The 16,773-nt window shown below is 37.1% G+C and overlaps 1 protein-coding gene across 2 annotated transcripts in view; it reads right to left on the bottom strand.

The window, feature by feature from the left end:
• LOC123681329 (5-hydroxytryptamine receptor-like) overlaps positions 1 to 16,773 on the bottom strand; it is a 303,761-nt gene that overhangs the window by 35,287 nt on the left and 251,701 nt on the right. The gene's annotated exons all lie outside the window — the stretch shown is intronic.

The following is a 16,773-nucleotide window of genomic DNA, read 5'->3' as shown; positions in this document are numbered from 1 at the left end:
GGATGTTATGAATGTGTGTAGACTGATATTAAGGTTTGGTCGCTTCCCTTATCATTCTCTCCACAATAGTCTGCTCTAATCAGAAGGTGAGCAGAAAACGTGGATAGAAGACGTAATCCACAAATTGATAAAGTGCTTCTCGAGTTTTGATCAGAGGTGACATCAGTCCATAATAATTAGGAATTGATTCCATATAATTCCATACTTCAACACTATCCAAAGCTTCATGTTGCAGACATCATATGATTCAAGAGAAACGATGGTACTTAGGAACTAACAAGGCTTTTAGTGAGGGCTATATCTTAATCCTTAAAATTGACCTAAGATCACCGAACCTGGTGAACTCAGGTGAGTTTGTTCCAAACTCTGAGAATACCTCATCCAAACAGAACCTAGACGTAGTGATAACCGAATGAAAAACTACAGATAGGTAATATAATCAGTTTTTTTACTGAGTTGTCAAAAAAAGCCCAAATTTGAATCATTCACCCAGTAAAAAGCACTGACCATATGCACAGCCTTTATTGAATTCCGATAAACGAATATGGATGTTCCTCTCGTATTGTTCGCCAGTATACGAGTAATATGTAAATTATTTTGTCTGGAGAGTTTTCAGAATTGTGTCTGATTCTGTATACGAATACGATACCGGTATATATTGCATTCCAACGGCAGCTGGTTGTCGTTTATTATTTTCCTTCGAAACTGAAAAGCTGAAATTTTCAATTGAAATGAATTATGTGATTCTATTCGACGAATCCTTGAATTTCTTCCATACGCGAGGAACCTTGTATCGTAGGAATGTTTGAAATCTGATATTGCAGACATTTGCAGATTCCAATGATTGAGATTCGATGGCCCTTGAACAGGGCTTATTTCAGCCAGACTTACCGAGTAAACGTGAAAATGTATTCGCTGTTTTTATTTCACAGTTTATTGATTTGAAGAAAACTTTATTTCATTTCGTTCTCCAACGTAAGCTTTCAATGATCCTGGTCGTTGAATATATCTGATTTTTTTTTAGTTGGAAGCATGTTCACCGGAGAAAGAGCTTTGAAAAGATTACAAATACTATTGGAATTTCACAAAATTTTATATAGCGATAAACAAACTGAATTTCAGATGACAGTTGAACTGATTTGCCAACTAACCAAGGAGGCTTGATAAAATTTCTGAAACTTCTAAAGTTGTATAAAAAGTTCAATTAGAACTTGAGGACAATAATTTCACACAAAAGATACATACTCATTGTGAGGAGGTAAACATTCAATCGATAACTTGTGTTTTATGGTGATATATAGGACAGAGTAATATATGACGCAGCCTGATTCATTTCGTTACTGATTACCTTACGTTGGATTTTAACAGACAAAGAATTTTTAGCACCCCCCTTGATAAAAAGAAATGAGAAAAATTATGAGAATTTCAAAATGTATCATTTTGAAAAAAAATATTTCATACAAAATTGAAATATTTTCAATGTTTGGATTATATGAGGGTTGTCCAAGTTTTCAGGAATTCATTAGGTATCAAGGTATTGCTTGCCTAACAGTACTCTTGAATAAAACCTGGTATTATAGCGGATCATGCCAGAAAACAGAATGTGTAGATTGGGTGTTTCTATTGCCTAATACAGTCCATGTTCCACCACCACCATACTGATTTGGTCACTATCATTGGCTTGAGCTATCAATATTATTATCTTTCTTATGAGTTGCATAGACTACTGCGGTCAGTATAAGTAAGTAAGTATATTTGAATTCACTTAAATAGAATCGAATATTTCTAATATTCAAGATATTCCCAAAAATTTATTAAAGAGCAGGGTCAGTACAGGATTTATTGTTTCACCGGCTCTTTTGAATAGATTCCAGTATGCTAGTTGACCGTCATACGGAATAGTATGTGTCGATTTGGTCACTTTCATTGGCCGAAATAGTACACGTACTATTGACTGGCAATTTGATCCGTCCTTATTGGTGGGAATTGTTATCTTTTTCCATATCTCATCCAAAGAACTGGTTTGGAGAGTTATTGAGAGACGTTAGAGAAAATTTCATCAAACATCTACGGAGGATTCTACAGTCATCGAGAAAATAAAAGAGGTTTTCAATGATTCGACGATGATGTTTCGCAAAATTCTGTGACACATGTTCAAAAACTGAAGATGCATATTTTGCGATCAAATCCTCGAGTTACTTTCAAAGTAGGTATTATCAAACTCTTAAGATAATGATTTCATATCACAGAAAAAAAGATTTCTCTTGGAATACGACAAGTACTGGGCGAGAGTAACCAATAAAATTGTCACTACATTTTCTCATCAATTTAAACAATTTTTTTAATAGTTTATCTCTGCCTGGACCTCTCCAAACCTTTTCTCGTTGACTATTAATTTTAAAACAGAATGGTGACTCCGAAAGAACTAGGTTGCGCCATTGTTCTAAAAGCTAGTCTGGGTATTGTTCTGCCCATTGACGTCAGGTAGCTCTATGTCTAGGCAATAGCCGAGGTATTCTTAAAGTTCTTCTTGCCCTTAAATTTGAGGAATGCAACCGTCTCCTTATTATACTATTTGAGTCTACCCTTCTATAGGTCCTCAAAAAAAAAAAAACGGCTGTTACACATGCCGTTCGATTCCTTCGTGTAAAATTTGCAGTATAATGTTCTTCCCTTGCAGATGTTACTCTAGTTCCTAGGAAAAGAGCCACTATACGCTTTACTGAAGCAAGTGGAATATTCAAACGTTGCGCAATCTGGTGGTTCGACAAAGCTTCTTGATGTAGGTCTACTATTCTTGCCCTGTCGAACTGAGAAATTAGCGTTTTCCACGAAATATTCTCAATATTAGAACTCTAGTTATTCGCTGAAAACTAATTTACTTCGAATACACCTTTATTCCTCCGAGAAAGTAACATTTTTTGCTGGTTTATTGTTTTCATTTAAGTGATAGGATAGTAAAGATTCCACACACAAAAAATTGTCATCTTACATTCAACAAATTCAGAGTTGATGGGGGGGGTGCAGACTTTTGACGATGTGTGTTGGTATAAATTCGATATTTCATATAGTTACATTAGAAGGATACCAGTGTTTCAAATTCTCAAATTCGTGAGATATTCTGTCCACCTCGAAATACGGAGAAAGAGATAACTGTTTATATTGCAACACAACAATTAACTGGTCATAATTACTGTTGTCTTATCTCCCTTTCGAACCCCTTTTTCATGCCCATAATTAAATTATGATCCCGATCTCCCTTTGTTGATTTTCTCATCCGCATTCCATCAGACGTCCGAAATACTCCCGGAGGTGCTTTCACCATTATCACAACATAAATCCGGAGCTTCTTCGACGACCGTGAACCTCCACAAAGAAGCAAGAATAAAACCCCCGTCCTAACCTGGTTATTTTCCGCACAATACATCTCCCACCTAAGGAGGCCCAGTCGAAGCTCATTCCCTTGAACTACGTTGTTCAATCAACCGTTCTCGACCCAAGGAAACGAATCTTCTGGCCACTGAGCTCCAGGAAGTTGAGCGGGGAGCATCAGAAAAATGTTCTTTAATTCAACAAGGAAGGAATAATATAGAAACGGGCCTTTCCCTCCATCTATCCTGGTCCTCATCAAATTCCATTAGCAGAATGGACTTTCAAAACACATTCCCAAGGCGAACGAGCCGGGCCAGGGGCGTCTTGCGCCTTCCAGGGGCGGGGGCAGGGGGGCTAATCGCGCGAGAGAGTGTTTCACGGTTCGTTATCGTTCGAATTTTGCGAGAAAACCGAGAGGTTCTCTTTCAATGTGAGAACTTTCACGTGGGGTGTGAATAATCTGCTCATATCAGGTCCAACTGTTCCTTCGTTACGTTCGTTTCAAGTTTTGGTAGTGCGGGGATGGCTGCAGCAGCTCTGAATGCAGTCAAATTTTCGAATAACTTGGATGTAGATCCTTGTCAAATTTCGTCGGGTATTCTCATTTGTATAAGATTCATAGTTCTTGAAGTATTTACTTCCGTGTCGTTCAGATAAGAAATATTAATCCAGTAGATGAAAATTGAAGAAGAGAATCTGTCTTTGAATTCGATTTCATGATGAAAGACATTGAGATGAGTTCTTTCAGTTGATTTCGCATTGAGTAACTAAGAAGAAAATTAATTTAATTTCCATTAGTCTGATGATTTTTTAAGATAATTTACTAATCCTTCTTAGCTTGAAATATTCTTATAAAGTCTACCCATTCTAAGCATAAAAAAACATCACATCTAAAGAGACCAAAAAAATTTTTTGTATGCTAGTAACGTTCAGAAAACTAGATATTTTTGCTCTTCTTGTCGTTATCTATTTGTTATCTATCCCGTATCATAAATGCGATCCTATTGACTATGCCTCATTCTGATTGTAATTCATATTTGACGTTTTCATTTCCTCATTACAAAATTGATTGGGTAATTCACTTTTAATCGTTATAAACCCTAAGTTCTTTCACAAAACTACTATATTTCAGAAATAGAACACAAATTCGAGAAGTCATAGCGTTACAATATTTTGAAACCCAATTTTTGTTATCATTTTTTATTCCATTTTTACAAGATGCTGTAAAACGTGTCATAACGTCATGGATCTGCTAAGGTTAATGACTATAACAGTCCAATTGAAAAGTCCCCGGTCTCCTATAGTAAAACACATTTTTTTGGCAAAATTCGATTTTATTATTCAACATAGTTGCCTTCGAGGGCGATACAGCCATTAAAGCGATCTTCCAACTTTTCGATACCATTTTTGTAGTACGATTTGTCTTTCACATCAAAATAGGCTTCAGTTTCGACGATTACTTCTTTATTGGCGCTAAATTTTTTCCAGCGAGAATTCTTTTGAAGTCTGAGAGCAGTAAAAAGTCGCTGGGGGCCAGATCTGGCGAATACGGTGGGTGCCGAAGCAATTCGAAGCCCAATTCATACAATTTTGCCATTGTTTTCATTGATTTGTGAAAAAGCGCATTGTCTTGATGGTATTTTTTTATTCACATGGGGCCGTTTCTTAAAGATTTCATCATTTAAACGATCCAATAACGCTATTTAATAATCGCTGTTGATGGTTTGGGATTTTTGGAGGCAATCGATGAATATTATACCTTGCGCGTCGCATAAAACTGATGCCATAACCTTGCCAGCTGACTTTTGTGTTTTTCTTCGCTTTGGATTGAGTTCATCGTGTGCAGTCCACTCAGCTGACTGTCGATTGGACTCCGGAGTGAAATTATGGAGCCATGTTCCATCCATTGTCGCATATCGACGCAAAAATTCAGGTTTATGGCACTTAAACAGCTTTAAACACTGCTCAGAATCATTAGCACTTTGTTGCTTTTGATCGATTGTGAGCTCGTGCGGTACCCATTTTGCACACAGCTTTCGCATGTACAAATATTCTTGAATGATATGTACACGTCCAGATGATATCTCAAGAATGTCTGCTATCTCGATCAACTTCACTTTACGGTAATTCAAAATTATTTTTTAATTGTTTTGATTTTTTCGTTAGTGACAGTCCCTTTTGGGCGACAACTGTATTTTTTCTCTGCAAAAAGTAATATTCCATCAGCACACGAAATTTTTTTCCATCTTTTTACAAATAACAAAAGTAGCTACACCTACAACGCAATATCCTACAAACCAATGGTCGGACTGCTGTCAAATTTTTACACGTATCGTTTGAAGATTGGTACTTACTAAAAATCATATGGATTTAATACCAGCATCGCCATCTGTGCATCAGACCGGATACTTTTCAATTGGTCTAATAGTTGTATGCCTTATTCTTTCGAAGAACGAATATATAAGAAATATATCCACAATCAATTACATAGATCATAAACAGAAAAGGAGATTCATAAAAACGTGTCCACCAAGTATCCCTCGTTGGCCCGAAAAAACAAGAAAGAATTTCTCTGTCCACGCCAAAACCCGTTTTTATTAGGGTAATGAAAACCGAACTCAACCCGAGAGGCCTACAATGTCATCCAGATCTCTTTTATTCTTCATGACGTATCCTTGGCACACCTTTCACGTTTCAGCATCTGTTGAATGGATAGCATATGCTCCCAGGACTGGGGATATTCGGTTTGAAATGACGAAAACGGTGTCTGTTTTTGCATGGCATATTTTGGAAGGCTGGTCTGATTTCACAAATGATTGCTTTCAATATCTGTTATCGTCCTCTTTTTTTTGCTTGGATCATATGAACGAGGGACGTTGAATGAAGGGATGAGGCATCAGTTCTGATGCAGCAAATGGGAAACAGAAAATATGAGATATTTTTGTCTTGTGGATATTTTTGATCAGTTTGAATTATGGTTGGTTACATTAGAAGTCGTGAAGTTATCGAGGACATACAGCTGGATATGTGCAAATTGGTCCTAGAAAATTCTATTTTTTTTAGAGAATATATGTGGGATCCAGTTATTGTCCCCTGTAAATAATTGAGATGGTCAACGGGATGCTTGGAGACCTATTAGTTTTTCATGTGTTGGAGGCATGACGGTTTCAATAAATTTGCAGGGAACGAATTGTTGTTGTACCTATAATGTAAAAAGGATGTGTAATTCTTCGGAGTGTCGAAGATGTGTCATGTCGGTTGTAAAACTTAAGAGATTTACTGGGGTTGGGAAAGTTCGAGAACAAGACAGTTGTTCCAGATGTGTTACATCTGTGTATCAGGTACTAGTCCTTCGGGTATATTCGATTTCCAGGAATCCGCGAAGATCTTTGTGGGCGGTACGGCAAAATCCTTATTGGACTAGGGGATGGTACTTTCCCTAAGGGTATGGTCAAGCCGAAAGAAGGGAAGTCGATATTTGAGACAGAGTAAGTTCCAATCGGCAGAGAGTACAGTTCAAATTAAGCCGAAGAGGGGTACAGTTCAACTTAAGCCGAAGACGAGTCAAGTTCGGTCGGTCAACTTAAGACGTAAGACTAAAAGACGGTTCGCGGACTAAATTAAGACCAGTTAGAGACGAGACGACCGAAAACTTGAAGTACGACGAAGACGTGAAAAACGAAGATGTTTCGAGTAATCAACAAACAAGTTAAAGACGAAATTCAGTACCGTAGTGAGAAACTTGTAATTAAGACGTAATTAAGATCTTCTCAATACTGAGTTTGTACTGTATAATTGTGGCTTTGTAAATAGATGTAAATAATAATTGAAAAGAGTTTAATTATTACAAATCCAACAAAGTCACGGAGAAAAAGACGAAAGGCCAGGTAATCGAATCATACCTCTAGACGATCGATTAACCAAGCCTACATATATATGGTGCTGCAATATTGATATTTTGTTCCGTCGTAAATGACAAAGGTACATTCTTATCTACAATGCAAAGAATATCCATTGATTCCTCGAGAAATACACTCGTGTTTCCAAAATCAAAATGAAACCTCATATTGAAAAACCCTTTGTTTGACGTTGAACTGTTATATGCACAAATTTGAAAACACCAAACTTGACAGGTCAAGCAAAGTCAAGTTTGGATTATTGATATTCCGAACTTGACTAGAGCTCCTGATTAGTTTATGAAACACCATCGTGAAACATTATTTCAACAGGATGTTGGATTTTTGAAGATATCTGTTGTACAGATTTAACTTTGAAAAATGTGAAATTTCTATTCATTGAAACAACAAACAGTAAATTCATAGGTCTTGTGATGAAACTAAAGGGGTTTTTTTTAGAGCTATAGAACTTTAAATTGCAATACAACAACGATGGATTATTCGATTGACATGAATTTCATTCATCCGCAAGATAATCTTGTGGCATTACATTTTAAATATGATTTCTGGCATATGACCGCCACGGCTGGCTAGGATGTAGTCCAATTTGGACGTCCAATTTTCGATGGCTTTTTCCAACATTTGTGGCCGTATATCGGCAATAACACGGCGAATGTTGTCTTCCAAATGGTCAAGGGTTTGTGGCTTATCCGCATAGACCAATGACTTCACATAGCCCCACAGAAAGTAATCTAGCGGTGTTGAATCACAAGATCTTGGAGGCCAATTCACAGGTCCAAAACGTGAAATCAGTCGGTCACCAAACGTGTCTTTCAATAAATCGATTGTGGCACGAGCTGTGTGACATGTTGCGCCGTCTTGTTGGAACCACAGTTCCTGGACATCATGGTTGTTCAATTCAGGAATGAAAATGTTAGTAATCATGGCTCTATACCGATCACTATTGACTGTAGCGTTCTGGCCATCATCGTTTTTGAAGAAATACGGACCAATGATTCCACCAGCCCATAAAGCGCACCAAACAGTCAGTTTTTCTGGATGTAACGTTGTTTCGACATACACTTGAAGATTAGCTTCACTCCAAATGCGGCAGTTTTGTTTGTTGACGTAGCCATTCAACCAGAAGTGCGCTTCATCGCTAAACAAAATTCGCTTATGAAAATCGGGATAGGTATTCCGCACAGAACCATTATTTTCGAAATGAAATTACACTATTAGCAAGCGTTGTTCAGGCATGAGTCTATTCATAAAGAATTGACGAATCAAACTGAGAATAAATCACTTGACAGCTGTTAAATCGGTCGCCATCTTGAACAGTAATGCCAACTTGAAGTTATATACCTCGAAAAAAAAAACACCCTATATAATGATAATATTGAGAATTAAGGATTAAATTAATAATTTGCGAGGAATAGTTACGAATCAAGCTTCCTAATCTTCGTGGCATTTACTTTTAGAGGTAATAACAGCCATTATTGCGAGTGATGTATTCTTCAACTATGACTAATTTATAAAATTGCGATTTTCAATCAACTATCTTCCTTATTGCTTAATAACTTTAAAATTATTTAGAATATGATCAAGTAACTGCTATGAACAAGTGTAAACGAATTTAGATATTTCTGTTATCGAGTTAGTTGTTGTTGTTGCTACTAGTTCTAAGAACCTAATCTAACCTATCGTAACCTAGTCAGTAAGGGAGGAAAAAATTATTTCTGCTCAGTTGTTATTACTGCAATTAGTTGAACAATTTCTAGTGCTCCACAAGTAGAATACTTTTCAGTTGCATTTTTGAGGTATCGAGAACTTTATTGGAATACAGCAGTTGGAAATATCCTTGAACACTCTACTAACTCAACTGGTCATCACCTCTTAACTTACTCCACTCAACTCTCCTTTTTCCAGTTTTATACCTACGTTACAAACATAAAATCATATTGTACACCGTGAATTTCCTCTTCCTTTTTTTATTCTCTAAGTTTTATGCCTGCGCAATGGTTTTATGGCGCCTGCACACTAATTAGGGTAGGGGAAAGTTATTCTCTATTGTATCTCTGAGAACCCTATGAAGAGAAAGTTGTATGCACAAGTAGGTACCACAAAAAACTATTGTTACACCAATGCAGGTACATTTATATTAAGTATTGTGATGACAATTTCTGCTATTATGTGTGCTTGCTTCTTGTCGCACACATTTATCTCGGTAAGAATTCATGAAAACTATTCATTTGTTAAAGACATTGGTGTTCATTTTCTTTGCATGGTATCATTGATGTGAAACATTTAATTCCTCCAAATTAATAACTTAAAGAATATTATATGTCATCAAATAGCAAAAATAACACTTTTATTATATGATAATCGTACCTGAAGAACTAAATTCATGGACAAACCTCTCAAGTTCTTGTCATACAATATTCTTCAAAAAGCATCTATAAAAAGATTGCTACGTTCATCCATTCAACTCACTCCTCTAAAAAAACTGAACAAGTTTGTTCAAAACATAACATCAAACTTCTTTCCACCTTCTCTGAAAGCCGAAAGGAAACAAGAACGTGACTGTAATTGCAATGCATCCCTTATAATCGTAGGAATCGTCGTAAATAGAGACCAACGGCGAATTTAACGCCCGAAACCTCTTCAAGTTAAAGCTGCAGTCATTAGGAGTTGGGCTTCTACGCCTGGCGCCCTCTAGATGCTTTCAGGATACTTTTATCTTTTTAGGGGATATTCTTTGGCGGGTGTTGAGTGCATCGGTATCGGATTTGTGAGTTAGGACGATGGAAAATTGTCAGATAGTGTTCTGAAATCGCCACTCATAAAACTACCAACGTCAATCTCAGTGATAAATGGAAGATTGAAGATTTTACGATTAGGGGAAGTTTCGAAGCCAGCGAAAATTGACGTTTGTTGAACATTACAGCAAATGGAACTGAAGCGTGGTCGATTTTTGCATATACGTGCTGAATTTTATTCGACATTCGATTATTTCCACATCAACACCGCTCTGATGGAAAGTTCTTTGGGTTATTTTTATCGCCATTCCATCCATTTTATTGTAGAAGTCTCCCACATAAAAGTCGTGTTTCAACGAAAGGAATTGATTTTGTATTCGTCTATACTATCTTAGGAAAATATTCCTCTTCTCCTTCAATGTATTCGATCAATTACATTGATTTATATATTTATATATTTTCCACATGTTTCAGCTTTCTTTTTTATTTTCATCTGAAATTTGTACCGGTTTTCGATATTATTGTACTGACTCTTTGCTAGTTCGAGATATGGCGTCATGAGCGGCAGTAGTAGTCGAAATAAATAGATTGTAGATGACATACAATGAGCTTAGGTATTTGTAAACATAACGCCATCGAAATATTAGACGATTTGTGTCTGCATCATAAATTTATCTTCGATTAAACATGTCAGCTTACGAGCCAAATTCTCGTCATTTGTGAAAGTTTTGAGTTTTTGCCTTTTTATCGAATGCTCTCAAATATCCATAGTGATGCCGCTATTAGTGAAAGAATTGATTTTGACTTCGAGGATCAGCGGTGGAAGAGAAAAGGTGTTCGGAGATGCAGAATTGGAGGCATTACTTGATCAAGACTCGTGTCAAACGCAACAAAAATCACTGGAAGTGACGCAACAAACCATTTAAAAACGCCTTAATGTCATGGAAATGATTTAGAAATAGGGAAATTGAGTGCCGTACGAGTTGAAGCCGAGATATGTTGAACGGCGTTTGTTTGCTTGTGAACAGCTGCTTGCAAGGTAAAGACGAAAGATATTTCTGCATCCCATTGTGACTGAAGATAGGGAATCGATTCATTACGATAATTCCAAGCGCAGAAAATTATGAGGATATGCCGGCCATGCTTCCACGTCGACGGCCAAACCGAATATTCACGGTTCCAAAGTCTTGCTCAGTATTCGGTGGGACCAGCTTGGCATAGTGTATTATGAGTAGTTAAAACCGCCTGAAACAATCACAGACAATCGTTTTCGAACGCAGTTAATGCCTTTGAGCCGAACATTGAAAGACATACGGCCGCAACACAACGACAGACATGATAAAGTTATTTTACAGCATGATAATGCTCCACCCCATGTTGCGAAAATGTTCAAGACATACTTGGAAATGTTGAAATAGGAAATCTTACCCCACCCTCCGTATTCTCCAGGCGTTGCTTCCTCGGATCACCAATTGTTTGGATCAATGGCACACGGCTAACGGCCTGGCTGACTAGCACTTCCGGTCTTATGAAAAAGTGAAAAAATTTAATCGATTCGTGGATCGCTTCGAAAGATGACCAGTCTTTTCAACGCGGGATTCGTATACTGTTCGGAATATAGAAAAAGTAGTGGCTAGCGATCAACAATACTTCGAATTGAATCATAAATGTATAACCAATTTTTTACAATAAAGCCTCGAATTTCAGAAAAAAACGGCGGAAGCGAAGTTGTATGCTTATGTAGTGTGGGAAATTTTTTCTTGATGGTGAGTACAATTACCTCTAGTACCACTGCTTGGTATTTGCCAGACACAATTCTTTTATTCGTCTGTGATGCCACACGTTATATTTCATAGATATAATATAATACAAAATGGCGAAGGCGCCGGATCCTGATTTTGATGATTGCAAATTTCAATCGAAATAATGGAAAGAAAAAAAAACATTTTTCATTGAATTATCAGCAGAATTTTTCTGAAACTATAGGACCCACAAGGATTTTATTGACTATATAATTAATCATTATTAATCGAGAATAAAATACTTACGCTATGATAGAACCCTTTTAGACCCACGATCTTTTTCAAGCAATATAAACTAAGAAAACCGAATAGAAAATATATGAACATTTAATATGGAAAAATATTCTCATGACTGAAAAGGAGAGAAAATGATCATTTGTATCTTCGAGGTTATGTTCATTCTCTTTATTCCTTGAAACTGTGATGATACTCTGATACTCATTGCAAATCCATGATATCCACACAATCCTTGAAAGACCTCTCCGTTAATCTGACAATATCATCCTCAACTAATCCTCCCGGAACTAGCAAACAAGTTTTCCCAATTTGAATTCAAAATAATTCCAAACCAACCCCTGTAGAGGGAGTTAAGATCCTCTTAGAATGCGGCTAACTCGATTTCACCGAATGGGAAACTAAATGTATTCGAGATAACCTCATTAGGGATAGATCTTTGAAGTTGACATCTTGGTTGCTACCCGAGAATAATGAAATCTACTCTACGATATCTATTATGAGGAGTAAGGTCGATGTTGTTGTTGATCTTCTAATAAGGCAGAAACATATGGAGAGATCGCTGATAACGAACGATAATGAGCATTGCTGCCAACGTTAAGCCGAGATTATAGAGGGCTTCTTGATGTTATTGTTTGTTGTTTGGAATTGAGGATGCTATTAGATTGATATTGAGGATATGATCGACATGTTAATTCATATAATTATCGGTTTATTCAATATATGAAATAACTAAAAATTCTCAAGAAATTCTAATAAATATTCTACCTCAATAAGAGAGCACATTGTGACTTATACTGAATAATCAATATTTCAGTTTAAAGGGGCATTCCATATCATAATCGGAAATGTATTGTTTTTTTGTACCTTTCATCTCAAGAAAATCAATTATAGCACTTAAGAACCCCTAATTTGAAATATCTAGACTACATCAGTTCTTCGACAGTACTTTGTGTTAGCGCTGTCATGTTATCTCGAATAAAGACTAAATGTGACCTACTTGCATGTGCAATAGCAACCCGTACCATAATGCCTACTGTCCGGTGTACATAACGCTCAACATCAAACTGAGGTTCACGTCTTTCTCCCCGAAATATAACCCTTCTTCGGCTATCTATGCACCCAAGAAGTATCGAGATTCATCAGAAAAGACTACCTGATGCCATTCCACATTCCAATATTGACGTTCTCTGCACCACTGAAATCATTGCCTGCGATGCTCAACCGTCAGAGATAACACAAGATGGGGTCGATAATGCTGCAGTTCGAAAGACCTTATCCGGCTGTAAAATGTTCGGACAGTTATAGGATGGCCTTGTTCTCCTAACCACTTCGACGTCCGGTGCCAACTTTTCTTCAGTTTTGGGCATTATCAAACCACGCATGACAAAATCTCATAACAGTAGTTGGATTTGTGTTCGGACGGTTAGCGATTTCTCGAAATGACAATTCCGCGTCCCGTAGACCAAAAATTCGACCTTTTCAAATTCACTTAGCTGGCGATAAATTTCGCGTACACGTGCCTGGGTATTTTAAGAACAACTAAACATCGACTTTGGATCTCCTCGATCAGCTGGTTTGTTGTAAATTTCAAAAAACTTGCAAAAAACGACTACAATATTTAAGTAACAAAAATTTTTCACGAAGAAACCTTCACGATTTTTGTCTCCAAATTGAATCATTTACTTCTTGGTATATCTATGCTATCCATGTTTACCTAACCAAAAAAAAAAAAAATCAATATTTAAGCAGCTCCTTCTGGATGTTGCAGTTTCTTTGTCAACTAAACCCGAATGTTGTGAACACTTCTCATTTTTGCGAAAATGTATCTTCTTCTCCAATTGCGGAAGACATCAAAATCTTCTAGAAAAACCAATATCGCCCTCTGGAACTATTGAGCTTGAATGTTTACACTACAACACAGTTTCAGTTTTGTGTCAACATCAGAGAAATTTTCATTACAAAATTAATCCATTCACTATCCGTTACCTTACTGAGCTCTCAAACAGCAAGTGCAATCCCATTAGCCTAGACTAATAAACAACGAGCGAAACAAGTAAAACCCAAGCTCAATACTGTAAATACTTCATTTTTTTCAACAATGTTTCCTTATTCTCTTGAAATGTAAAAGACTTATAAATCCTCGAGAAAACGAATTATCACTCTCTGAAACACTAGACCTTAAATTCCAAAACTACATCAGTTTTTTCGCTAGTACTTCGTGCCTACATCAGAGAAATTCTTAATACGAAATTATTTCCTTTGTCCCCAGAACGTAGCCTTGTGGATCTCCCATACAACAAGTGCAATCCCATTAGCCTGGACTAATAAACAAGGAGCGGAACAAGTATAACTCAACCTAATCCCTGTGAACACTCTGGGAAACCCGAGGATTCAGAATGTTAAAACCGCGTCATCTTTCAGAACGATCACATCCACTGAATCCAGCAGAGATATATCTCACTTCCGGAAATTCTTATCCTCAACAGAATAAACCTCGAAACTCCTAAAAGTGTCAAGTAGAATCTATTCAATTATGACTGCCTTGGTGGTTAACTGGTTAACAGTTTCGGCTGCAGGTGTAGAATCGCTCACGGTCTATATTAAATTGGAAATTCTTATTTCTTTTGTCCCCAAAACGTAGCATTGTGGATATCCCATACTACAAGGCCAATACCATTAGCCTGAACCAATAGACAAAGATCGATAAAAATTAAACTAAACACAAATGTTGTAAAGACTTCATCCTTTGTGAGAATGTATCTTCTTCTCTAATTGCGAAAGACATCAAAATCTTCTTGAAAAACCAATATCGCCCTCTGGAACTCATGAGCCTTATTGTTAACACTACAGTAGAGTTTCAGTTTTGTGTCAACATCAGAGAAATTTTCATTACGAAATTATTCCATTTGTCCCCAAAACGTTACCTTACTGAGCTCCCAAACAGCAAGTGCAATCCCATTAGCCTAGACTAATGAACAACGAGCGAAACAAGTAAAACCCAAGCTAAATTTTGTAAATACTTTATCTTCTCCAACAAAGTTGTCTTCTCATTCTATTTGGAATGTGAAAGACTTATAAATCCTCGAGAAGAGGAGTTATCACTCACTGAAACGCTAGACCTTAAATTCCAAAACTATAACAGTTTTTTCGCCAGTACTTCGGGTTTACTTCAAAGAAATTCTTAATACGAAATTATTTCCTTTGTCCCCAGAACGTAGCCTTGTGGATCTCCCATACAACAAGTGCAATCCCATTAGCCTGGACTAATAAACAAGAAGGGGAACAAGTATAACTCAACCTAATCGCTGTGAACACTCTGGGAAACCCGAGGATTCAGAATGTTAAAACCGCGTCATCTTTCAGAACGATCACATCCACTGAATCCAGCTGAGATATATCTCACTTCCGGAAACTCTTATCCTCAACAGAATAAACCTCGAAACTCCTAAAAGTGTCAAGTAGAATCTATTTAATTACGACTGCCTTGGTGGTTAACCGGTTAACAGTTTTGGCTGCAGGTGTAGAATCGCTCAAGGTCTTTATTAAATTGGATTATTTCTACAACTTCCATACTTCCAAACCCGTTCGCCGCCAAGTGTAGCTCCATATCCTTAATATTACATTAGGGAGTTAGGCAAGTTTCCAGGGAAGTGACTGGAAAAGCTTATTTATCCTGCATGTTACGGTTCAGCTATGAAATATGGGTGTGGATGACAAAGAGAGGGTTGGCACTAATTTATATGCATCTATGTTAGTGAAGATCGGGCGGTTTCAGGTCCACTGTCCCGCGAATTTGGGAAAGTTTGGTTTCTGCTTAGTTCGCGGGTCGCGGGATACTCATCAGAATTGTGGAGCGCTTTGGCAATACTGATCGATACGTCGCTGTTGAAGAGAATAGCCCTCAGCTTTGGGTCTCTAGTATTCTGTGTTTACACAAGGCAACAGCAAATTTTTTTTTTTGTTGGGCCCTGGGATTTTAGAGCTGATTGAACTATATTTGGGACGCTAAATCTGTATATGCAATCCATTCTTCTCTATCAGCTCTACTTTTTTAGACACATCAACTTATCTACCAATGTGGGTTCCATTCATTGTATTCATTCATGAGCGTTCTAAAATTATTATATATTTATTAATGTAGGAACAATGGTTTTACTGTCAGTCCGTACAAGAGAAAAAAATCAGCTACCATTCTTTCCTCAAGAAGACAATCATGTTTTTCGTCACAAAATTAGGAGACTCGTGAAAGAAATGGGACTTTCTGAATATATTCCAGATTATTGTCACCTATTTATCGACAATCCAAAGGAAATTTGAAATGTGTTTTGCTACATAATGGAAATAAATTTGGTTCAATACCTACCACTTGCTCACCCAACGGAACTGAAAGAAGAATACCATAGCTTTGGTCTTGCAGAAGATAAAGTATCACGAACATCAATGGATGATTTGAGTAGACTTAAAAATGGTAAACTTTCTTCTTGGACAGCAAAGTGGTTACACGGAATATCCGTGTTGCTTGTGCCTCTGGGATATTAGGAACAAAACACATCACTGGGTTAGAAAAGATTGGCCTCGGAGAGAAAACATGTACGTTGTTTATCTTGTTTCATTATATGTCCCCTTCTGACAAAATATGGATGAGGATCACCTAACATACCTATACATATGATGTATTCAACTATTCAAACTTGACAATTTGATATCGAT

The sequence above is a fragment of the Harmonia axyridis genome, chromosome 5 (genome assembly GCF_914767665.1).
Source record: "Harmonia axyridis chromosome 5, icHarAxyr1.1, whole genome shotgun sequence".
NCBI lineage: Eukaryota > Metazoa > Arthropoda > Insecta > Coleoptera > Coccinellidae > Harmonia > Harmonia axyridis.
This window is presented reverse-complemented; position numbering and strand designations above follow the sequence as displayed.